General features: G+C 36.8%; 1 protein-coding gene across 1 annotated transcript in view; it reads right to left on the bottom strand.

Moving 5' to 3' along the window:
- Positions 1-26340, bottom strand: part of LOC150096303 (calcium/calmodulin-dependent protein kinase type II alpha chain-like) — a 736535-nt gene that overhangs the window by 710074 nt on the left and 121 nt on the right. The window lies entirely within an intron of this gene.

Genomic DNA, 26340 nt, shown 5'->3' with positions numbered 1-26340 from the left:
GCAACAGCAAAGGAATGAAGGCCTGATGGCTAACTCCACATCCCTCCCACTTTCAGTGATGGGCTGTATATTTGCCAGCTCCAATGCTACTGAGCATGCTGATACCAGTCAAGTATGACAGTCTAAATGAGTACCAACTTCGAGCATAAATCTTGAGCAAAACTGTTTTTTTTTTTTTTTTTTTTTCAGATGAAGGAAATGTAAACCTCCCAGTTCTGATATCCTTTCCCAGCAAAAGGCTAGAAGAGAGACATACATTACCTTCTCTCTTTCACATGCTTCCTGAGTTTTTCTGAGGGAGAGAAAGAGAGATGGTAATGATCTTTTATACTTCAAGATATAACACAATTTTTGTGCCACACTGCAGATGTGAACAATTTATCCTCATATTTTTTTGTTTATCTGCTTAGCTAAGTCTCAACCCATCTTCCTTTATATAACATATCCTACAGTATGTCATGGCTAAGTAAGTTGCCATTTTTAATAAACCTAACTTTACTAATGATGGGAGAAGTTAATCCTATCCTCATTGTGGACCACCACAATCTGCTATATGCGCCTCCGGAGCGCAATTGGAAGAACTACGGTACATTGCGCCCTTCGATTGGAAAAGGCCTAAGTTCGATTCTCGTCATGATGGGAGGAATCTTTATATGGATGGTTTTCAATCGAAGGTGAGTTAGCCGATCTCATACAGAGGTGACAGGGTTTTTTCTCCTGGAAACTCAGGTTTTTCATCCCACATACAGACAAATTAGCCCTTCAGAACACACGCAATTTACAGACAAAAAAATACTAGCTGTGGTGGTGGTAGTGGCCAGTAGATGGCACTGATGTTGATGATTGGTAGTAGAGGTTCAGTATAGTGGTGGAGACAAAGAGTTGTACAATAGGTGTCCTCCCGTGATGAGTCTTTGGATTCCTTGGAGGTGTCACGAATAATAATATTTTTTTCTTGTTCCAGCAATTTAATATTTTCTTGAATATTAAAGTACTCGCCATTTGTCACCTGACAGGTGATCTGAATTACTTGCTTGAACTTTCTTGTTATTATTCAATTATGTTTTATTTGTCTTTGCTATTAATAACCATGCAAATATTTCAGTTACTACATGTGAAATACTGGATTAAAATATTTAATTCATTTCTTACATGTGTAAGAAATTTCTTTCTTATTATTTTCCTGACCCCTCATGGAGTCAAGACGCATTGCAGGAGGTCAACACTAGTGAACACAAAGACTCTCAAACTACTCCTTAAAATCATCCACAGTCTGCACTTTCACCACTTCTCAGGCAATGCATCCCACTTACACTGAGAGTGCTCCTACCACTCTCCTTTTGCAACTTCTGGGGATAACCTCTTATCCTTGTTCCTTTCCTTTGTCCTACCATATAAAAAATCTCCTCAGTGTTAATATGATAATAACCCTGAATAGCTTGTCAAAAAGACCTGAACGGCATAAAGGTCTCAATCATATCCCCCCGTTGCCTTCTATCCACCACTCTGCAGTCCGCATGCCCTCAGTCTATCCTCATAATCAACATTGTACAGTCCTGACATCATTTTTGTTATCCGTCTCTGCACCATCTCCAAGTTACTGCATTCCCTTCAAATCCCAGTGACCTGATCTGAGCATAGAAATCTAGATGTAGTCTGATCAAAACTTGATACAATGGCACCAGCACACTTTTATCTCTCATGGTCAATGTACTCCTCAGCATTGCTGCAATTCTCTGAGATGTCTTCAAAACCTTTGTAATATGTTCCCAGAACTTTAAATCTCTATCCACAATCACCCCAAGATCCCTTGATTCCACCACTTCTTCCAGTACAACTCCAACGAGTGAATTTGAAGCATCCTTTCTATGGATCACAAATTTTAAAACCTTACATTTAGTTGCATTAAACTAACATCTCCATACCTACCTGATATGTACCTCCAAGGGTGTTTAGGTTTCTATGAGAGTGCTACATGATTAAATTAGTTAGTTATTATTAATCTCCTATCAACAATTTTCCTCCAAATCAATCTGTTACTTGTGTGTACTCCAATATTATCATATCTAACATTTTGTGCTTCTGAGACACTTCTGACTGAATCAATCCACCTTGGTCTTCCTCTGGGTTTCTTTCCTGCCATCTGGGAATCAAACACCCGTTTTGGTAACCTTTCTTCACCTATTCTATTAAAGTGGCCATACCACCTTAGAATTAGCTCTGCTGACACATTAAAAATGTGTCAGCAGAGCTAATTATGTCAGCAGAGCTAATCATATAAAAATGAATATCTTCATTTTTATATGATTCTGCCATTGATGCCATATGTTTACTCCCTTAATTTTTCTCAGAACCTTCATATCTGCGGCCTCTAGTCATTGATCAATTGCTTTATTTCTAACCTAACTCTCAGATCCAAAACATAAAATTAGTTTGAACACTGTCTTGTATACTGCTAGTTTCCTGTTTTGGCTAATTTCTCTCTTATTCCATATAAATTTATTCAGCTGGCTGCCTACCATACCAGCTTTGCTTGTTCTGTTGTCAATTTCTACATTTAATTTGGCATCATCATCATCACTAAAAACTGTACTTAATTAGCTGAAATATTTTACTTGTTATATAAATTCTCTATTGAGAATGCAATTGAAGTTTTGTATGTGCCTATACAAATTTTTTTCCATTTTAATAATTTTGTTCTTTTTATTGCTGATTTTAATGCCAAATTAAATTTGTTACAGCCATTATTCAATTTAGTTAGAGTGCAGTGGATGTGTTTAGGAGTACAACATCATCTACATAAAGCAAAGAGCTAAGTTCGATATCGCCAGTTCTAATATCAGGCATTTGTTTCATAATATGATCCTTATAGATGATAAATATGAGTGAAGATAATGTACATCCTTGACTAACCCCTGATTTTACATCAAACCATCTTCCTGTATTTCCTTCAATTTGAACTACTGACTGATAACGTAAATATACTGGTAAGATAGTGCCATTGCATAAGGGTGGTAACAGACTGGAAGTGTCTAATTATAGGCCAGTCTGTGTGTCATCAGTAGTTGTTAAGATCTTGGAGAAAGTAGTGAGGGACCGTATACAGCATTGGGCAGATGAGGGTAATGTTATCTGTGAGAATCAACATGGATTTGTGAAAGGACGCTCTTCTTTTAGCAATATGCTAGCCTTTTATAATAAAGTTACAAGAACATTAGATGAAGGAAAGGCATATACTGCAATTTTCTTAGACTTGGCGAAGGCATTTGACAGGGTGCCACATGATAAGCTGATATTTAAGTTGCAGCACATGGGTCTGGATGTCAGATTGGTCAACTGGATTCAGGATTGGCTGTCTGATAGGTATCAGAGAGTTGTGTATAGTGGAGCAGTTTCCAGGAGGCAGAGGGTTACAAGTGGGGTCCCACAGGGCTCAGTACTAGGACCTATATTGTTTAACCTTTATATCAATGACATAGCCAGTGGATTGCAGGGGGATATTCAGTTGTTTGCGGATGATGCGAAGCTGGAAAGGATTATTAGTAATAGTGCAGATGTGGTAGCCCTGCAAGAGGATTTAAATAAGCTAGATAGATGGGCAAATGAATGGGGGTGTCAGTTTAATGCAGCAAAATGTAAGGTCTTGAGGTTTGGGAAACATCGATGGGATGCTGCATACTCTATGGGAGGAGTTATACTGGAGGAAGTAGGGGAGACAAGAGATCTGGGGTTGATGATTGATAGAAACCTGGAATTTAGGGGACATATTGCAAATGTGGTGAAGGTAACACAGAGGATTGCTGCTATTATGAGAAGGACACTGACCTGCAGAGATAAGAGGGTTATCATTCCGATGTATAAGTCTCTGATCAGACCACACTTGGACTACTGTTCTCAGATTTGGTCCCCAGGATTTGAAGGGGATAAATTAACTGTGGAAAGGATACAAAGACGGATGACAAAGGTGGTTTCAGGACTGTACAAGGATAGTTATGAGGATCGGCTGAGAGAATGTGGACTGCAGAGTTTGGTGGATAGAAGAAGGAGAGGTGATATGATTGAGACTTTTAAACTGTTGAGAGGTGGTTACAGGGTTGACACTGGGGAGTTCTTTCGCTTGGTTGAACAGCGGGAAGGAGTGATGACAAGAGGCCATCCCTGGAAGTTACGAAAGGAAACTGTGAGCAAGAGGGTAAGGAGTGGTTTCTTTGTGTGGAGGGTTGGTTGAGCCGTGGAATGCATTGCCTGATGGAGTGGTGGGAGCGAGAACGGTCAGTGAGTTTAAAGAGTGGTATAATAGACTTTGTGTTTCTCAGGGGGGGGGCCTCCCCTCGATGAGTCTTGACAGACTTTATGTCTTAGGAAGGACCTTCCTCGAAGAGTCTTTTGACTCCTTGGAGGCCTGAATAATAATAATAATAATAATAATAATAATAATAATAATAATAATATAGACCATGTATTGCTCTGCATAATATTCCATTCACCCAATGTAATTGTAGTGTTTTGAAAAGCATTTCTCTGGGCGCCTTGTCATGTGCCTTTTCAGATCTACAAAACTTAAGTACAGATCATAATAAGTTTAGTTTAATCCTTTATCCAAGTGTGAGAAAACAAAGTTTGCACCTGAAAGTATCTTCAGGACTGGGGTAAGGTAGTACAACACCGGACAACTCGTTGCAAAGGTGAAGAAAGTCTCATCACTCCAATCTCATCTCAGTATCTCCCATAATGCAAAGCACATCTCCTTGCGGATATGTGTAACGCTATGCATTAAGGCAAGGGCCACTACCCATACCGATTTCGACCTTTATTTTGCAACGAGTTGTCCAGTGTTGTACTACCTTACCCCAGTCCTGAATATACTTTCAGGCGCAAACTTTGTTTGCTCACACTTGAATAAAGGATTAAACTAAACTTATTATAGTCTAACCAAGTGAAAAATAAATTCTCAACATCTTTCTCTGAATCCGGAGTAATTTAATAATAAGATTGTACACCCTTTGGCAACTCCTATAAGGTGGGATGACCTCTCATTGCTTCTGCCTTAGTGTCTCCACTACTGGGCCTGGCTCCCACTGACGAGACCTCAATAAAGGTCGAAACCGGTATGGGTAGTGGCCCTTGCCTTAATGCACAGCGTTATACATATCCACAAGGAGATGTGCTTTGCATTATAGGAGATACTGGGATGAGATTAGGAGTGATGGGACCTTTCTCCACCTTTGCAACAAGTTGCCTGGTGTTGTACTATCTTACCCCAGGCCTGAAGATACTTTCAGGTGCAAACTTTGTTTGCTCACACTTGGATAAAGGATTAAACTAAACTTATTATAGTCTAACCAAGTGAAAAATAAACTCAACATTAAGTACAGATCCTTGTCATATTTCCATGATTTCTCAACTATTCATTTTAAAGTGAAAATATGACCCTGACAACCTCTATTTGGCATGAACTCAGCTTGTTCTCCAAGTTTCTCTTCCACAATCTTTCTCAACCTCTTTTCAAGTATGCTTGCATAAATCTTGCCAGAGACACTTAATAGAGAAATTCCTCTGTAATTCTCACATTCAGCTTTATTCCCTATTTTATAGAAAGGTACTATGAGAGCTCTACTCCAATCACTGGGAATTCAAATTTCTGACAATGTCCTCTGAATTATGCAACGTAGCCATTGAAAAACTTATATCTCTATATGTAAGCATTTCTGGTCAAATATCATTTACTTCAGTTGCATTTCCACATTTCAAGTTTTTGATGGCTTTTACTACCTCGAGTATTGATATGTACTCCTCTTTGCATTCCTCTTGAAAAAATTTAGTAGAGTTCTGTCACTGCTTGCTTCATCTAACAGTCTTTCAAAGTAATTACTCCATAAATCTAGGATCCTTATCTTCCATTTTCATATCACCTTTATCATCTTTGATTCGTTTTACGGTACTCTTTCCTCCACTTTTACTTCATTAATAGCCTCCAGAACATTTTGCACCTTCCTGATATTTATTTTTCATACTCTTACCAAATTTTTCCATGACTTTTGTTTAGCTACTTTTACACATAGCTCAGCTCTTACATTTTATAATGTTATAAAATTTTTTAATTACATTAATTACATTTATAACATTTTATAATGTTGGCACTTGGCGGTGAATTTGAGCTGTGCAGAAGAAAGTGATTTTTAATTGGTGAATAGTCTGCTTTTTTCCCCGTTTTTCTATGTTTTTGAGTGCTAAATTGTTTCTCTGAATACGAGTGTACTTCAGTGGTTGTTTTTTGGAAGTTAGTTGCTGTCGCGATATAATATATTTTGGTACCGTCGGAATCGAACGCGTAACGGTGGAAGACAAAACGAAGCTAAGTCACTGTATTTAGTTATATTTCATTTTATTTAATTATATTTAGTACTTAAATGTTCTGATGTTTGTACTTTTTTTTCCTCTTATTTATTAATTGAATAATTATTAAAGATTACGCTACTCGGCAGTAAGGAAGGATGGTGGATTCAGCAGCAGTCGCAAGTGGCGTAATGCCAAGTCCTCCAGCATTTAAGAACTCAATTATTAGCAATATCATAAGGGACTTTGTGGCATGCAGTACTTGCGGCATGTATGCGTCTCGGGAATTACGTATGTGGCTTGTTAAAGAGAGTGGAGAGCGTATGTGCACAAAATGCAGGCAGTTGGAGGAAATAAGTACATTAGATATATCGATATCCGACTTTGTTGCTCCAGGAACGGGGAATGAATGTAGGAAGACAAGTAGTGTGATAGGAGAGAATGAGAAAATAATAGTTGATAGTGTGGAAGGTGTGAGTGACTGCAAAAGTTTAGGAGATGGTTTTGTTTGGGAGAGTGAATTTAGATTAAGAGTGACTGACTTGCAGAGGGAGTAGATGAGTTGAAAGAGGAGGTGGAATGTCTTGTGAATGAGAGCAGAAGTATGAAAGATAAGATTAGGAGAATGGAAGAGATAAATGCAAAGCGAATCAGAGTAGGAGAGAGAGAGAATTTAGGGAGTATGAGTGAGAGGTATGGGGGTGCTAGAAGAGGAGAGAATGGAAACGGTAGAAGAGAGGGAATGAGAGAGAGGTATGGGAATGATAGCAGACGAGAGGATGGAAACAGTAGGAGAGACGGAATGAGAGAGAGGTATGGAAGTGCCAGAAGAGGAGAGAATGGAAACGGTATGAGAGATGAAATGAGAGAGAGGTATGGGAATGCTAGCAGACGAGAGGATGGAAACAGTAGGAGAGACGGAATGAGAGAGAGAGATGGAAGTGCCAGAAGAGGAGAGAATGGAAACGGTAGGAGAGATGGAATGAGAGAGAGGTATGGGAATGCTAGAAGACGAGAGGATGGAAACAGTAGTAGGAGAGACAGAATGAGAGAGGGATATGGAAGTGCTAGAAGTGGAGAAAATGGAAACAGTGGGAGAGAGGGAATGACAGAGATGTATGGGAGTGCTAGAAGAGGAGAGAATGGAAACAGTAGAAGAGAGAGGTATGAAAATGAAAGAAGAGGAGAGAATGGAAACAATAGGAGCGAGGGAATGGTAAGAGGTATAATGTATGGCGACTCAATGATCCGTGGTGTTCAAGATAGGATGCGTGAGGAGTGTTTGCCAGGAGGAACAATAGAAAGGGTGGCTATGGCAATTAAGAGAGGTGAAAGGGTGGATGAGATGATTGTGATGGTAGGAACGCATGACTTGAGTGGTAATGTAAGTCGGGCAGCGAGAGATATGAGATTTTTGCTTGAGACTGTACGGAAGAAGACAGAGAGAGGAAAAATAGCGTACGTGTTGCCTAGGTATGATAATGATGAGCTGAGCAGAAGAGCGGTGATATTGAATGGCATAATAGGGAGAATGTGTGACAAGAGAGGACTGGTATATGTGGATGCTTGGAGTGCGTTTGAGGAAAGAGAGGAATTGTATGCGAGAGACCGTTTACATTTGAATGAGGAAGGACGTAGGCATCTGGAGAGATTGCTGTTCTGAACGAGTCAGTGTGTCCCAGGGAGGATGATAGCAGGGGTGGCCTCTTGTGGGAATGGATACTTGGGAGAAGGGAGACAATGTCAGGTAACACTGAGTCCAGTGGAGTCTAGAAGGGATAATGATGGGTATAGAAACAATGGCATTTATATGCTTTATACTAATGCCAGGAGTATCCGGAATAAGGGAGAGGAATTGGTGGCACGGATAGCATCGGCCTGGCCAAAAATTATTGCGATCACTGAGACGTGGTTGACAAAAGGGGATATAACAACAGGAATAGAAGTCGTTGGGTATAGCATTTTTTGTCTGGATAGGAGGGGAAAGCGTGGTGGTGGGGTACTGCTTATGATAAGTGATGACCTATGTCCTCTAAGAGTCGAGAATTTGGAAGGAAGTGAGACAAATGATTTTGAGAGCGTACGGAGTGAGGTAGAGGTAGGCAAGACAAGATATTTAGTGGGGTGTTGCTACAGACCCAGGAGCACAGAGGATGGGGACCAGGAGATGTTTAGACAGCTAAGTTTAGCAAGTGCAAGAAGAATGATTGTTATGGGAGATTTTAACTTCAGTAGTATAAATTGGAGAGAGGAAGATGCATGTAGCAATAGGGGAATGGAATTTCTAGAATTCTTGAGGGACAAATGTCTTAGGCAACATGTAACAGAGGGAACAAGAGGTTCAAAAGTTTTGGATTTGGTTATAGCATCAGAAGAGTTGATAATAACTGAGTTGACGTCTCTCCCACCAGTTGGAGAGAGTGACCATATGGTGTTGACTTGGAAAATGAATAGACATGCAGGAGTATCAAAGAGACGGGAACTTATGTGGAATTATAAGGCAGGTGATTATAATAGTCTTAGACGTCAACTTCGGGAAGTTTCATGGAGGGAGGAATTGGAAGGCCGGGATATCACTAGTGCGTGGGAAATTGTGAAAGAATATTTGTTATCAGCAATGGTAAGTTGTATACCACGAGTGAAGAAGAGGACGCAATTTGGAGTAAAGTGGATGACAAACAATATTAAACAGGAATTGCATGCGAAAAAGAGGAATAGATATAAGGAGACAGGTGAAGAGATGCATGAGGAATATAAGACACAGGCCAGAAGAGTGACTAGTGTGGTAAGGAAAGCGAAACAGGAATATGAGAGGAGATTGGCCCTAAGATCCAAAGAAAATCCTAGGGAATTTTTTAGCTATGTGGCCAGTAGGAGGAGAAATGACTGTGGAAGAGTGATATTGTGGGATAAAAATGGGAATAGAGTGACTGATGCAGAGAACATAGTGGAATTGTTCAATGAACACTGTATTGGATTATTTCATCCTAGAGGAGTCAGTTTTAATGCTAGAGAGATAGGACAGGTTCGAGGTCTGGAGGTACAGGAGGAGAGTGTGTTTCAGATACTGAGTACTCTGGATGTCAGTAAAGCTGTGGGACTGGATGGTATTTCACCACGAGTTTTGAGAGAATGTGCTAGGGAATTGAGAGTGCCTTTAACGTGGCTTTTCTATGAAAGTCTGGCTTTGGCAAAGGTGCCCAGGGAATGGAAGGAAGGTAAGATAGTGCCATTGCATAAGGGTGGTAACAGACTGGAAGTGTCTAATTATAGGCCAGTCTGTGTGTCATCAGTAGTTGTTAAGATCTTGGAGAAAGTAGTGAGGGAACGTATACAGCATTGGGCAGATGAGGGTAATGTTATTTGTGAGAATCAACATGGATTTGTGAAAGGAAGCTCTTGTTTTAGCAATATGCTAGCCTTTTATAATAAAGTTACAAGAACATTAGATGAGGGAAAGGCATATACTGCAATTTTCTTAGACTTGGCGAAGGCATTTGACAGGGTGCCACATGATAAGCTGATATTTAAGTTGCAGCACATGGGTCTGGATGTCAGATTGGTCAACTGGATTCAGGATTGGCTGTCTGATAGGTATCAGAGAGTTGTGTATGGTGGAGCAGTTTCCAGGAGGCAGAGGGTTACAAGTGGGGTCCCACAGGGCTCAGTACTAGGACCTATATTGTTTAACCTTTATATCAATGACATACCCAGTGGATTGCAGGGAGATATTCAGTTGTTTGAGGATGATGCGAAGCTGGGAAGGATTATTAGTAATAGTGCAGATGTGGTAGCCCTGCAAGAGGATTTAAATAAGCTAGATAGATGGACAAATGAATGGGGGTGTCAGTTTAATGCAGCAAAATGTAAGGTCTTGAGGTTTGGGAAACATCGATGGGATGCTGCATACTCTATGGGAGGAGTTATACTGGAGGAAGAAGGGGAGACAAGAGATCTGGGGTTGATGATTGATAGAAACCTGAAGTTTAGGGGACATATTGCAAAGGTGGTGAAGGTAACACAGAGGATTGCTGCTATTATGAGAAGGACACTGACCTGCAGAGATAAGAGTTATCATTCCGTTGTATAAGTCTCTGATCAGACCACACTTGGACTATTGTTCTCAGATTTGGTCCCCAGGATTTGAAGGGGATAAATTAACTGTGGAAAGGATACAAAGATGGATGACAAAGATAGTTTCAGGACTCTACAAGGATAGTTATGAGGATCGGCTGAGAGAATGTGGGCTGCAGAGTTTGGTGGATAGAAGAAGGAGAGGTGATATGATTGAGACTTTTAAACTGTTGAGAGGTGGTTACAGGGTTGACACTGGGGAGTTCTTTCGCTTGGTTGAACAGCGGGAAGGAGTGATGACAAGAGGCCATCCCTGGAAGTTATGAAAGGAAACTGTGAGCAAGAGGGTAAGGAGTGGTTTCTTTGTGTGGAGGGTGGTTGAGCCGTAGAATGCATTGCCTGATGGAGTGGTGAGAGCGAGAACGGTCAGTGAGTTTAAAGAGTGGTATGATAGACTTTGTGTTTCTTGGGGGGGGACCTCCCCTCGATGAGTCTTGACAGACTTTATGTCTTAGGAAGGACCTCCCTCGAAGAGTCTTTTGACTCCTTGGAGGCCTGAATAATAATAATAATAATAATAATAAAAGTTATAGGCAGTAGTAAGACTTCGCTAACAGCTGATGATGTAGTTACAGCGATAAAATGTGAAGGGTTTATTATTTTCAGGGAAGATAGAGAAGGTAGGATGGGAGGAGAGTTACTACTGATGATAGTGGATGAATTACAGACAAAAAGAAAAGGAGATAGGCAGTGGGTAGTTGTTCATTTGAACAAGTCTGGTGTGAAATTAAGGCCAGTAAGAAAAAATATACAGTTGGTTGTTGCTAAAGGCCAGGAGGTTCCACAGATAACTTGGAAGACATACATCGGCAAATTATACAATCAGTACAGGTCGAGTGATTAGATATAGACTGAAAGAAAAGAAGAAAGATCACATGGCAGGAAGGAAATGAAATTTAGATGCCTACTAAGTGATAATTACTTGAGGCAGAATGTGATGGAGGGAATTAGGAGTGTGAGAGTATTGGACCTGATCAGAGGATCAGAAGTGCTATCCATAACCAAGGTGACCACATTTCCTCTGATTGGTGAAATTGATATGTGGTCTTGATTTGAGAGATTGTACAACATGAGGAATATATTGACAAGAAGGGATATATGGGGAACCACAAGGCAGGTGATTATGATAAACTTAGGAAGAAGCTTAAATCTGTACAATGGCATAAAACACTGCAGGGTAAGGATGTTAGTTGTGCATGGTAGATAGTTAAGGATAATCTAGGGAAAGCAACATTAATTTGTATATCTAAGGTAAGGAGGGTTAATCAGGTAGGCATTAGATGGGTAATTAATATCATTAAGCATGAGCTGCAGAAAAAGAAAATGCTTTGGATGGTAATATAAAGAGAAAGGTAACAAGCAAACCCACAAACAGTACAATGCTCATTGAAGAAAGATGAACAGCATGGCAAGGAAGGCAAAATCAGATTACGAGAAGAATCAAGCAGGCCGAAGGAAATCCCAAAGAGTTCTTTTGTTATGTGGCAAGTAAGAGGAAGAATGACTATGGAAGAGTAACCTTAATCAGTGATGATGGTCATGAGGAGACAGAAACAGATAAAATAGTTGAGTTACTGAGTGACCACTTTGCAAGCATATATGTTCCTAGTGAGGTTACTGCTTTAACCTATGTGAGAGACACTAATCTGAGAACAGAGGTGAATGAATTGGATGTCCTTACGATATTGCAAAATCTCAATGTAAATACAGCTGTGGGATTAGATGGGATATCAGCTAGGATTTTGAAAGAATGTGCAAGATAACTGGCAATGCCTTTAACTAAGCTGCTTAATTTAAGTCTCAGCACTGGTAGAGTTCCAAGGGAGTGGAAAGAGAGCAAAATAATTCCTTTGCACTAGGGAGGTTCTAAGACTGCAGTAGCAAATTACAGACCAATCAGAATCTCAGACGTGGTGGATAAAGTACTAGAAAAATTGGTCAAAAAGAGAATTCAAGAATGGGTGGATAAAAATATGATACTGTATGAGGGGAACATGGCTTTGTGAATAGGTCGGTCATACCTCAGTAATTTATTGTCTTTTTATAATAGGGTAACAGCAGGGTTGGATAAAGGGCATGGCTACATGATGATTCTGCTGGATTTTGCAAAGGTATTTGACAGAATACCACATGGAACACTGTTATGCAAATTAGAACAAATGGGGATGGATATGATGCTGGTTAAGCGAATAAGAGGGTGGCTGCTGGGTAGATATCAAAAAGCAGTGTACGGAGGGACAGAATCTAGGCAAAAACAGGTGACTAGTGGTGTACCGCAAGGTTTAATGTTGGGACCATTGCTGTTTAATGTACATAAATAACATAGGAAGTAACCTGAAAGGAAATACTAGTTGTTTGCTGATGATGTGAATTAAGTAGAGTAATAGTTAAGGCAATAGAGGAGAGTTTGCAGGACGATTTTAGGCTGTCAGTAGGCAAAAGATAATGGATGCCAGTTTAACCACCTTACCAGCCATTATGGATCAAATACGCATCCTCATATGCTTCGTATCCATCATATATTACAATGTAATGCCAATGGTATTACAATTTTAATATGCACTTCGCATCCATGGTAACTTAGATGTATATATACATCCCGGCCGGTAGCGTGCTCAATGTAGAGAAATGTAGAGCTATGCATTTTGGGATAAATAGATTACAAGTTGTGTATCACATTGATTGCACTGTACTCCAGGAAATAGATGACGCTAGAGATTTAGGAGTGGTGATAGACAGAGAGTTAAAGTTTAGAGGACATATTGCTAAAGTTGCTAATGTAGTCAATAAGATTACTTGGCTATTGAAGAACACATTAACTAGTAGAGATAAGGAAGTTTTTATTCCTCTTTATAAGGCCTTGATACATCCACATCTGGATTACTATGCACAAGCATGGTCTCCTGGGTTTCACTGGGATGAGGAAGTGGTGGAGAAGATTCAGAGGAAGTGACCAAGATAGTGAGAGGTCTGCAGAATGTTCCTGATGAAGATAGATTGAGAGTGTGTGGATTGCAGAAGTTGGCTGATAGGAGAAAAAGACGGGATATGATAGAAACATTTAAGTTGCTTAAAGAGTTTTATAGGATTGATGCGGAGGAAATGTTTCAGCACTTGGCTGGAGGGGTCATCTCTGGAAGTTGAATAAAGATGTGGTTAGAAGGAGTGTGAGGACTAGATTTTTTGCTTGGAGAGTTGTGAATGAGTGAAATGGGTTGCCAGAGTCAGCTGTGAGTGCTTTATCTGTTAATGGATTCAATGAGAGGTATGATAGATTGTGTAGATAGTTTGGGTCTCCTGCAATGTCTTCAGACTCCATGGAGGTGCCTGTATAATAACAATAATAATTTTTTCTGTGATTCTTTTAGGGCATCTGCTAACTTATTTACTAGGAAAACTTTTGGAATGCTTTCTTCTTTTCTAGGACTGCTTCTTTAACTTTTTTTTGTGCATCATGATGTTATTTTTTTATCCTTGCAGACAACTTCACCACATACCTCCCTAGCTGAATCAATCAATATTCATTTTAAAAATTTTTTATGGAATTTACAACCGTGTTAAAAAAACTTTTTTATTATCCCGACGTTTCGATCTTCACATCAAGATCATCATCTGGAGTGTACATAGGTATACAGAACAAGCTGAGTTACATCATTAACTATAAGCTAGAGACACAATGATTTGATCACATGTTATTCTAATGGCGTGACCTCTGGTGAAAAAATAAATAAATAAATAAAATAAAATAAAAAAATAAAAATAAATAAAAAAATTAATAAATAACATAAAAAAATAAAATTAATAAATTTTTACATCAAGCTAAATTCTATTTTTTACAATGACAGGAATAAACATTCTTTTAGGTGGTTTTCTTTCAGAAACAATTGGTGTCCTATTTTTAGTATTACAATTCTTATTTTTGATTTATAATACTGGATTTTTCTACAGTCCTGTTTATAGTTGTTCTTGGTGAGGAAGGTCGAATATATACCTTCCATATGTTTGGGATTTTTAAACCATCATTGTTGTTCAGATTGGGGTGGTTGCTGATAATCTCACAGGCTTCCTTGAATTTTCGTTCATACCATGTTCTAGTATGATGTAGACAGCTGGTGGTTTTCCAGTCAATTCTGTGTAAGGTATTCAGGGCATGATCAGAAAGACCAGCTTCACCATAATTATTATATTTAATGTGTCGTTTATGTTCTTTTTGTCTAATAGGAATAGTGCGTCCTGTTTCTCCTATATATGGTATGTTGCAAGTACAATCAATCCGGTATACTCCAGTTGTACTTTTGTACAACAGAATACTATAAAAGTACAACCTCAAAGCCACCTTTAAACCTCCTGCAAAATTAAAAAACCTACTCAACTCATCCAAAGACCCACTCCATCCACTAGCTCACCCTGGAGTATACCGGATTTATTGTACTTGCAACATACCGTATATAGGAGAAACAGGACGCACTATTCCTATTAGACAAAAAGAACATAAACGACACATTAAATATAATAATTATGGTGAAGCTGGTTTTTCTGATCATGCCCTGAATACCTTACACAGAATTGACTGGAAAATCACCAGCTGTCTACATCACACTAGAACATGGTATGAACGAAAATTCAAGGAAGCCTGTGAGATTATCAGCAACCACCCCAATCTGAACAACAATGATGGTTTAAAAATCCCAAACATATGGAAGGTATATATTCGACCTTCCTCACCAAGAACAACTATAAACAAGACTGTAGACAAATCCAGTATTATAAATCAAAAATAAGAATTGTAATACTAAAAATAGGACACCAGTTGTTTCTGAAAGAAAACCATCTAAAAGAATGTTTATTCCTGTCATTGTAAAAAATAGAATTTAGCTTGATGTAAAAATTTATTAATTTTATTTTTTTATGTTATTTATTAATTTTTTTATTTATTTTTATTTTTTTATTTTATTTTATTTATTTTTTTTTTTTTCACCAGAGGTCACGCCATTAGAATAACATGTGATCAAATCATTGTGTCTCTAGCTTATAGTTAATGATGTAACTCAGCTTGTTCTGTATACCTATGTACACTCCAGATGATGATCTTGATGTGAAGATCGAAACGTCGGGATAATAAAAAAGTTTTTTTAACACGGTTGTAAATTCCATAAAAAATTTTTAAAATGAATGCTGATCACCATGTAACCCTAAAAGAACGAATCAATCAATATCTTCTTCAGAGTTTGTCACTGAGACTCTAAGGTTTGGTTCTAGTTTTCAACTTATATCATTTTTAATTCAATAATGTTTGTATAGTTGATTGTATAATTTACCTGTAAAAGCTGCTCAACTTTAATTCTTTTTAAAACTTTTTTGCATACCATTCTTTTCAATATGATATCCATGTTTACCCTGCTTAGTACTAAGTAATGGTCACTTCTAATTTCAAATCCTCTGTACACTCTTGTATCCTGAACCTGCATGATGATATCACTATCACCAATGACAGTCTTATTTCTTGTGTCTTCTCCATGTGAACTTGTCACATCTTTATGTTGAAACATGGTGTTAGTAATGACTAGCTTATGTCCTGTGCAGAGGTCCAGTAAATACTTACCATTATTATTATTAGCTTTGCCCTTCTCTCCAAATTTTCCCCAAATGTTCGTATAAACATGGTGGGATTCATTTTCTACTCTGATTTCAACCAACTCTGCTATTCAGATCTCCAACAAAAACCACTTTTTCTTTGTCAGCTGCCTGTTCTAATGACCTGAAAAATTCCTCTTCTTTCTTAGAAGAACTTTCAGTGGGGCTATAGGCAAATAAGTTTCATGATTCATTTCTTCATTTAGAAGTTTGCCCACATAACTCTACTTGAAACTGACTGGTTTCATAATACAAGACAAAGTATAACCAGATACTCTGTTCTTTGCAATAATTTTAAGCAATGACTGGAAGAATAAATCTCCCTCGATGAGTCTTTTGACTCCTTGGAGGTCTGAATAATAATAATAAAAAAAATAATAATAATAATAATCAAGAAATTTATATTTGTGTTTGGTGTTGAATGCTTTCTTTCCTTGATCATTATTGTTTGAAAATAATGCAATCTATTTTGTCTTCTTTGTCTCAGTAATGCCAATTATGTCCATATGGTATTCTTCTGCAAGTTTGATTTCCTTTCCATTAATACTCCTTATATTGATGGTTCATATCTTCAGTTCTTCTGATTTTGGGTTTATTATTCTTCTTCTTCTTCTAAATGATGAGTTGGAGCTTACATGATAAACCATAAATTGTTTTACTAAATATGTTAAAAGATTTGCACAGTTAATTAAAAATTTGCACTACAGAGTTACTACTTTAAAGGGCTACTTTTTTGTTAAAAAACAGTTAAAATTTTACAATTATCAATTAGTAATTATGCATTTTGTAAAGTAAAGCATTTTTTTTTTATTATTATTATTGTTGCACTGTTGGTGTAGTTGGATAAGTAGATCTTGTCTCTACTCTCCAGCCACAGGCTATGGATTTCAATTGCCTTATGGCAAGCATCCATGCCATTTGTGAGAGTCTGCAATGACAAAACTCATCCAAAATTAGGGGAAAAGAATTTTCAGCATTGGTTGGTTCAACTTGGTCAAAAGTTATCGGCATTAGTGAAACTTGGTTGACAGAGGATGATATAAGGACAGAATATTTTCAGGGAGAATAGAAGGAACAGGATAGAAGAAATGGGTATACTAATAATAGCAGAAGAAAAGCTGAAGAATAGTAGGAAGACAGAGATGTGGAAGCCAGTAAATTTGAGACTATCTGGTATGAGACAGCCAAAAAGGATAAAATATATAACTGGTTGCTGCAATAGGCCAGAGTATACAAGGAAGAAGTTGGATGACATGTAATAACTAGTGATTTAACTAGTGATATGCAGCTATTTCCAGATGATGTAAAACTGGGGAGAGAGCAATGCAGCATCAAGCAGATGTTTATGGCCTTACAAGAGGACTTGAATAGATTGCATGAATGGGCAGGTAAGTGGAACTTTCAGTTCAATGTTGCAAAGTGTAAGGTTTTGAAATTTGGTAAGCAACAATAGAGATGCAAAGTATACACTTGGTGAGGAAACTTTAACAGAAGTAGAAGAGATGAGAGTTCTAGGAGTGATGGTGGACAAGGACCTGAAATTCAGGGACCACATTGCACAAGTTGAAAAGACATCACATCAGATAATGGCAATGATGTGGAGGACCCTAACATGTAGAAATAGAGATGTTATGATGCCACTGTATAAGGCCTTGATCAGGCCTCATATGGATTATTGTGCAGATTTGGTCGCTGGGTTTCCGTGGTGATGAGGATATGATGGAAGGGGTCCAGAGGAGATTCACAAAGTTGGTCAGTGGTCTTTGGAATGTGAAGTATGAGGACAGATTAAGAGAATGTAAGTTGCAGAGCCTTGTGAATAGGAGGAAGGGGGGGGGGGGGAACAATATGATTGACACAAAAAAGCTAGTAAGGGGTTGTTATCAGGTCGACATGGAAGATATTTTTCATAGAATAGGAGAGGAGTAGAACAAGAGGCCATTGCTGGAAACTGTATAAGGAGGGTGTGAACAAAGGAGCGAGGAGTAGGTTCTTTGCATGGAGAGTGGCTGCTGAGTGGAATGCATTGCCTGGGCGTGTTGTGTTGGTGTAGACACACTGAATCAGTTTAAAGCACTGTTGGATGAGGCATTGTGTGCAATAGTGTGTACCTCCTACAATGAGTATCTGACTCCATGGAGGTCAAATGGTAACAATAATAGTAATAATAAATTAGCATAATGAATGCAAGGTAAGCAATTATTATAGGAGACTTCAACTATCGGAACATGAAATGAAAGGAAGAACAGTCACATGAAGGGAAGAAGATAGAATTTATATACAGTTGCTACAGGATAATTACCTGAGAAACCATTTCAAGAAGGAAATTCTGGGTTTAAGAGTGCTAGCTCTGGTGACAGCATTATATAATTTATCAATAACTAAAGTTATTGATAATACGATAATCATAATGTAATAATACAATAACCATAATGCATCTGAATGGGGAGAGTGATTATGCATTTTTTTTTGCCCTGAACATTGCTAAACATGTCAAATTTTCAATTAATAAGCAGCATAGGTAGAACTACAGAGGAGGTGATTATGACAGGTTGTGTGTGTGTGGGGGGGGTCACTTAAACCAATGTTGCTGCTGTAGCACTAGAATCTAGAAAAGCAGTGCATTGAAGATGGTTGCAGGGGGGGGGGGGTAATAAAGGAAGCAGTATCATACTGTACAGCAGGATTGGGAGGATAAATCATGGGGTTAGAGGGATGAGTAGCATCATGAAACAGGAGTTGTAGAAAAATAAAATGTTATAGAGTATATACAAAGAGGAAGCAAGCTCATGATCAATGGTAAGGAAGACAGAAAGCAGATTATAAGTAGAATCTAGGTAAGCAGCCTAAAAAAATTCCAAAGAATTCTTTTGTTACATGGCAAGTAAAAGGAAGAATGACCACAGAAGGATAATTTTAATGAGTGCAGATGATGGTAAGAATTTGTAACTGTTCTTTAAAAGATATTTGTGCCATGAGGTTTCTTTAATTCACACAAAAAAACACAAGAAAATAAATAATATTTATTTAAAGCTATATATTTCAGCCTGAATATTACAGGCCATTATCAGTGGCAGCAATAGTTAATTACATGGTAGAATACAAGCAATGGATTGATTTGAAACAGTAAGAGCTGCATGATGTTATATATGAAACAATGCAAAGGTATAACTGAGGAAACGTATTATTTTTTCTTCTTTCTCATCTGTCAGATGATGAGTTGAGTCCCCTCTGAACACATCTTTGACATCTGGCTCTATCTCTGGCCATTTCTGTCATCACTTTGAAGTCAATAATTGTGACCTTTCCTTCAAAGACTGTAGCCAAGTTCTTTTTGGTCTGCTTCTTGAATGTCTTCCTCCAATGATTCCATTCAAGACTATATTTGATAATATCTGAAAGGACATTCTCCTGAGGTGCCCAAATTATCTTAATTGCTGTTTAAGAATTAAAGCTATGATATCTTCTCTGTACTTTAATTTGTGTTTGACTTGCTCATTTGTATTGTATTCTGACCAGTGAGACTATTTTTCTTAAGCATTTCCTTTCCAATACTCTGATTTTCTATATTTCTCTCTGATTGAGACCATGTCTCAACTCCATATGTTGCTGAAGGTACAATAATGGTTTTATAGAGTTTAATTTGAGGTTTTTTTAAATGCTGTTATTGTTCATTATTTTGTTTAATTTATTCATAGACCATCCTTTGTTAAATCTGTATTTTACTGCTTCTGTGTTGTCGAGATTGTGAGTAATGAGACTGCCAAGTTATATAAGCTGCTATATTTACTGATATATAAACTGATATATTTACACTGTATATATAATATAAAGTGTAAATATATCAGTGTGTAAATAATAAGTGCTTTATTAGTTACAATGCAGATTTTTATTTATTTATTTTTTTTAATTTTTTATGTTGCCACCCACGGAAGGTCATTAGTAAACCTATAGTACATTTGTAGTATAGGTTTACTAATGAGTGGGCTAAGGATTTTTTTTTCAATTAAAATTATTTATTAAAACTGTATTAAATTAAGAAATTGTTAGTGTCAATTCTAGTATATAATACAGCAATTAACAGCTAAATAAAATTATTAAATAAAATTCACAGCTAAATAAAATTATTTAAAAAATTAAACTCTTGTCACTTGGATACTACTTTTATCTATGCTAATGCAGTGACACACTCCAGAGTTTGGAAACACTTATCTAGAATATACTAACAATGGCTCAACAACCAGAAAATATCCAGTCAACAACAGTTCTGGCTTAGAGACAGCTTGTCAGTGTGAGAAGCCAACAGACAAAAGATACATATAATCCAACAAATGAGTAATAATCTGCCAACTGGTAGTACAATAAAAAGCAGTCTATGAAAGTGCATATCAAAATGTGCGTATCATAAACCCTGTGAGAGATGGAGTATAATAGCTGGTGATCTCATGATATTCCACTATTGCTGCTTGCAAACAAGCAATTAGAAGTAAGCTGAGCACAGAACACTAAAACTGGATACTTAAAGAGTGGAAAAGGGTGCATGTCCCATCAAATCTCTGTTTCGGTTATTCCAAACTGATTGGCAAAACATCAATGGATCCATCACTGGGCATAAATTCTGCAAGGTGGTGGTACTGTAAGGGAGTGTCAGCATGTTATGTTTCCCTGATACCAGTGAAGCAATATATGAATACCAAATGAATGCCTATTTTAACAATGTTGCTAATCAGATGTACCCCTTGTTCAATAGTATGGTATGGTATGGTATAGTGACATACTATACCATCATTAGCCTGCTCAATCAGTAGACCAACACCAAATTAAGCAACTGTGGGATGAAATGAATTGAGCTATTTGTTACAGATCCACCATTGCCAAACCTGTAGTATAAATGTACAACTGAATATGCATGGACAGAATCCTGCAAAATGTTTTTCAGCCTTTTATATAGTCCATGCCCCAATGCAAAGTAGCTGTTAGGACTAAAGCAGGTTCTACTTCTAATTACATAGGTCTGGATAACAACCTTAGATGTATTTATAAACATGTCATGATAAGAGAGTATGTAAATCTGATGGCCTACTCTCATGATACCTCTCTATCAAAATAACAGTGCAAGCTATACTGAACCTTCAAGTTGACTCTACTAACCTAACGTAAACTAACTTAACCTGCAGTAGCGAACAAATTAATCTAAACACTCGCATTTTAAAGAAATATTTTAATTTTGCAAGAAATTAAATAGAAAAATTAAACTCCAACTTCATCTAATAATCTATGTGCTTCTCTGTTCCCAATAAATTCATTAATTCGTTTAGGCAAGGACTCTATCAACGTAGAACACATTTCTCTTATTTCTGCATCTCAAAACCATACTTTTATAATGGATTGTATTAAATTATCTTTTGTATTGCAATTTAATTTTCTAAGTCTCTTTTTGACTACAGCCAACAAAATTTCTATTGTATTAATGTCAGGCCTGGACCATTGAAGCAATTGGATATTGTGATTTTTGAGGAACTCTTTCGTTTTTTTTGAAGTGTGGCATGGAGTGAGATCCTGTTGGAAGATGTGTTTTGTCTTTCTGAATCTGTGGGAACACTCTTTTCTCCAATATTTTTATGTATTGGTCACTTTTCATCATACTGTCAATGGAAACAAGTGATCATGGACTGTCATGTGTAAAACAACCTCAAAACATCTTTTAGCCAGGTGTTTAGGTTGTTGAAGGTGGGTAGGAGAAGTCTTCTCAGATTTGCGAACATAGGGCACTCTCCTTGGACAAAGAAATGGCTCTCATCTGAGAATATGACCTTCTTCCACTTCTCATTAGTTCAATCTTTGTACACTTTTGCCCACAGGAGCCTCTTTTCTAGATAGTTTTCATTAATAGTTGTTTCTTTTTTGGTATGTAAGCAGTCTTCCCTGCCTTCCAACAGTCTTCGATGGACTGTCATGTCAGAAACAATAATTCCACTAGCAGCCAAGGCTCTATTTAAATCTATAGCAGACAATCTTGGATTAATTTTGCTTTTCCCTAACTAAACAATCTTGAGTAAGTGTAGCTTTCCTTTTTCACCCACATTTTCCTTTTCTCTCAGGAGAAAAAGGTACTTGTCTCCCTAAACCTCTTTAAAATTGCATTAACAGTACCTAAACCAACACCACACTCATTGGCAATTTGTCTTTATGTCATGGATGTGTGATGAGAAAGAGTACATATTTTTTAAAACTTTCTTGAAGAAGTATCCATTTTACAGCTACATAAAATGAATAAAACACTACAAATATCAACTTGCTTATGCTATTAAAAATGCACGACACTATTGATAAACATTGTAGAGACAGTTAAAACATGCAGCACCCAGCTAAAATAGTGAACTAAAATGAAAATAGTAAACCAAGACAAAAATTATTGTGAACTGAAACAAAAACCAAACCAAACCAAAACCTTGAAGAAAATTTGGCTTGTTCGGATTAATTTGTTCGCTACTGTGCTTCAACAGTATGAACAAAAAATGCACGAAAGCTCACCGAAATAAACAAAAAGCCAGAAGAGAATCTAGAATTATACTTCATTTAATTTATTTTGATCTAATTCTAACATCAAGTGGTGGGAACATATTTCGGTGTAATTCAACTGAAAGAAAAATACACCAAAGAACAACATTTTAGCTTTTTTTTTTCTTTTTTTTTTTGTTACTAACTGATATTATATTAATAGATAATAGTACAATAAATCATACTGCAATATAAATACACAGCACAATAAATTACACTGCAATATAGATAAACAGCACAATAAATCACTGTAAATGATTTTTCTTTTTTTTTGGTTAAAATTTTTGTGAATATTTTTTAATCTACTAGGCAAATGCTCTACTTGCACACTCTAGCACGTCCATAAATATACAAGGTAGTTCAAAATTCCATGTACAAACTTTGAGGAGAGGTAAAGAACATCAAAATCAACTATACTCACATAGGAAAACATGACCGGAAACGCCACCGGAAGGTACTAACAGGGACACAAAGATACAGAAATAACACAAGGCCGTAAATAATGTAAAAAACTTTATTAGGCATAACTGAACAGTTCAATAGTAGTTGGATACATAATATGGTTTCACATCAGTAAACGAGGTGCATGTCTGCCACCTCAGCATTCGTAAAACGACGCATGTTCTTTGTACGATGTCGAAAGCTTGAACGAGGAAGCCCCAACTGCTCAAATGGAGCGCTGCCGAATAGCGCCACCTATCACTTTAGAGTGGCGTTTCCGGTCATGCTTACTATTTGAATATGCTTGATTTTGGTGTTCTCTACCTCCCCTCAAAGTTTGTATGTGGAATTTTGAACACCCTGTATATATGTGTGTGTGTGTGTGTGTGTGTGTGTGTAAATAACAGTTTTTTTAAAACGAAGAATATCTCACTTTTTAATCATATCTAATATATAGTTGTCATCATTTTCTGGTGTATACAATACACTTTATATGTCCTAACTAATTTCCTATCATTGACTTTATTCCACATCGAATAAAGTACTATTTTTCAGTTCTCTAATTTGTCTTCCTATGGGTCTTTTTTCTGACATTTTTACTTCGAACACTTGTTTTGCTAATAATTTTTCATTTGGTTTTGAGTGCCCATATCATCTAAGATCAGATTTTATTATTATTATTATTATTATTATTATTCAGGCCTCCATGGAGTCAAAAGACTCATCGTGGGAGGTCCTTCCTAAGAAACACAAAGTCTATCAAGACTCATCAAGGGGAGGTCCCCCCCCCCTGAAAAACACAAAGTATATCATACCACTCCTTAAACTCATTGTTTGTTCTCACTCTCACCACTCCATCAGGCAATGCATTCCATGGTTCAACCACCCTCCATGCAAAGAAACCACCCCTCACCCTCTTGCAAACAGTTTCATTCTGAAATATTCACAACATACAATATTTTTTCTAATTATCTTCATTTTTAATATGGTTTGATGACTAATGCTATCTTTTGACTCATCTAATTTGTCTGCAGAACTCTGATATCTGTGGTCTATAATCCTTGATCAACTGTTATTTCGAATACAACTTTCCAACCCATGAATAAATACTGATTTGACATTGCCTTGTATATTTCGTCTTTGACTGAATTTTCTCTTATTTATTCAACTATTCGTCTATATTTATTCAACTGCTTCTGAACATAAATTTGCCATTCAGACTAAAAATTGTGTTCAGAGTCAATGCCAAGAATGAAGCAGATTTTCCATTTTTCTGGCAATTTTCATTTTTTTTTATTGCTGATTTTTATACAAATTTATCACAGCAATTATTTAATTCGACTAAAGATTTGTAAGAGATTTATTCACTTATCACAAATTGTCAGTGCACAGAGTAAAGAAAAGCTGAATATTTCCTATGTGTTAAGTTTAATGTCATTTTTCTAAATAGTATAGATTATTAATAACATTGGAATAGTATAACTCTGCATGATTTAAATAATGATATATTAAAAATTTAAATCTAACTATCTATCTATATATTGTACTTTAATTCTAATTACTAATTTATACCTTAAATATAAGTTATGTGGAGATTTGCATAAGGTTCTCTTTACATCTATACATATTTAGCAGTTTATGCAGTCTCCCCTTTGGCATCGTATTATCCACTTCTTTGAACAAAATGTTAGAAATCCATATTGTATACCCATGATTTTTTGACTATTTGTCAAATCTGGCCTTGGAAAAAACTATTTGGCCTAAACACAGTCAGTAAAGTGTGCTCACGTAAAGCTTTCCTCAGGCACAGAAATTCCTTTATAACTCTCCCATTCAATTTTATTTCCCTTTTCTATAGAAAATGGAATGTAACAATGTTACAGACAAAAAATACTGTTGTTGTTAGTGGTGGTGATCAGGGGTAGATGGCATTGATGTTGTGTGTGTAGTGGGAGAGTTAAACAGTAAGGGAGATGGTGTAGTGTAGAGGATATACGTGTAGTGCAGTGAAGTAGAGTGTCCTTCTGAGATGAGTCCTTGGACTCCTTGGAGGTGTCACATAATAATGAAAATAATTGACACAATTATAACTATTCCAATCAAATAGGAACTCAATCTCATGACCAAAACCTTAGGAGTTAGGCAGCGTAGAACTATTAAACTGTCAGATTTCAGCATTCCAAGTGAAATGTCATTCTACACCTGCTGTCCTTCCCTATTTCTACTTATCCATGGCTTTTTCAACCTTAAGTATTTACTATATAATATAATTTTCTATTGACACTAAGGGTGTCCAAAACATGAATAGCAAACAAAACTTGCACTCTTTTTAGGGTACTCGGATTATGTGAAAAGGGATAAGATGAAATGCATTAGTTCCTGTTTTTACTTGATAGTCAATTCAACTATATACTGAAAGTGACAGCTGGCTGTAGAGAGAAAATAAGAATGTCCATTTAGAACACAATTAGTAACCTCACTCTTAACCATCCAGTATCATTACTGGTAAAATGACATAATAACTGTCAGGGCATTCTGATGGAATCATACTCATTACATCTTTTGAATTATTGTTAATTATAAATTAAATGCTTCCCAATACTTCATTCCAGTATATTATATAATGGTCTTGATATATAATCATTTACCCTCAAAATGTCTTTTAACGTTCCAGTGATGTTTAATTAATATTTCCTATTAACAGACATTTATACGGAAAGTGATATTACCCTTTTGCATTATATTTAAAATGCAAAAGTATACATCATACATTAACATACAATTTATGTTAAATTGCATGTTATTATCTTAACAAAGACGTTTCAAAGAAATTGAAAAGACGTTTTCAATTTCATTTACCATCTTATTTCAAGAAAAATGTCATTTTCAGCATAATTTTAATACTGTTTTCGAATGTTGGTTTCCTTAGCAAAGCATCAACGTCTCCTACATCGCATGTTATTAATAAAAACCTTGACATCTCCATTATTACAATTTTACTTTGAATTCCTTGGACAAATTTATCGTCTCATAAATTTAAAATAAAACATGCTACTGTGGCATTTTAACACCGCACGACCATACTGCATTTAAGCCTAAGCACCGATATGTTTACTGCAGTGGGAGCATCATCATGCGCTCATCTGATGCAGATCTCTAAATGTAAAAGCAAAATACTCACATCCGTGAAAGAATCACTTGCGCAGTGATATCGGCTGTTTCATAAAACTGCTT

This window comes from Typopeltis vanoorti, chromosome 19, assembly GCF_054136105.1.
Source record: "Typopeltis vanoorti isolate ZY-2024b chromosome 19, IOZ_Tvanoo_1.0, whole genome shotgun sequence".
Classification (NCBI taxonomy): Eukaryota; Metazoa; Arthropoda; class Arachnida; order Uropygi; family Thelyphonidae; genus Typopeltis; species Typopeltis vanoorti.
The sequence above is the reverse complement of the archived record's forward strand: the minus strand, read 5'-3'. Positions and strand labels throughout refer to the sequence as shown.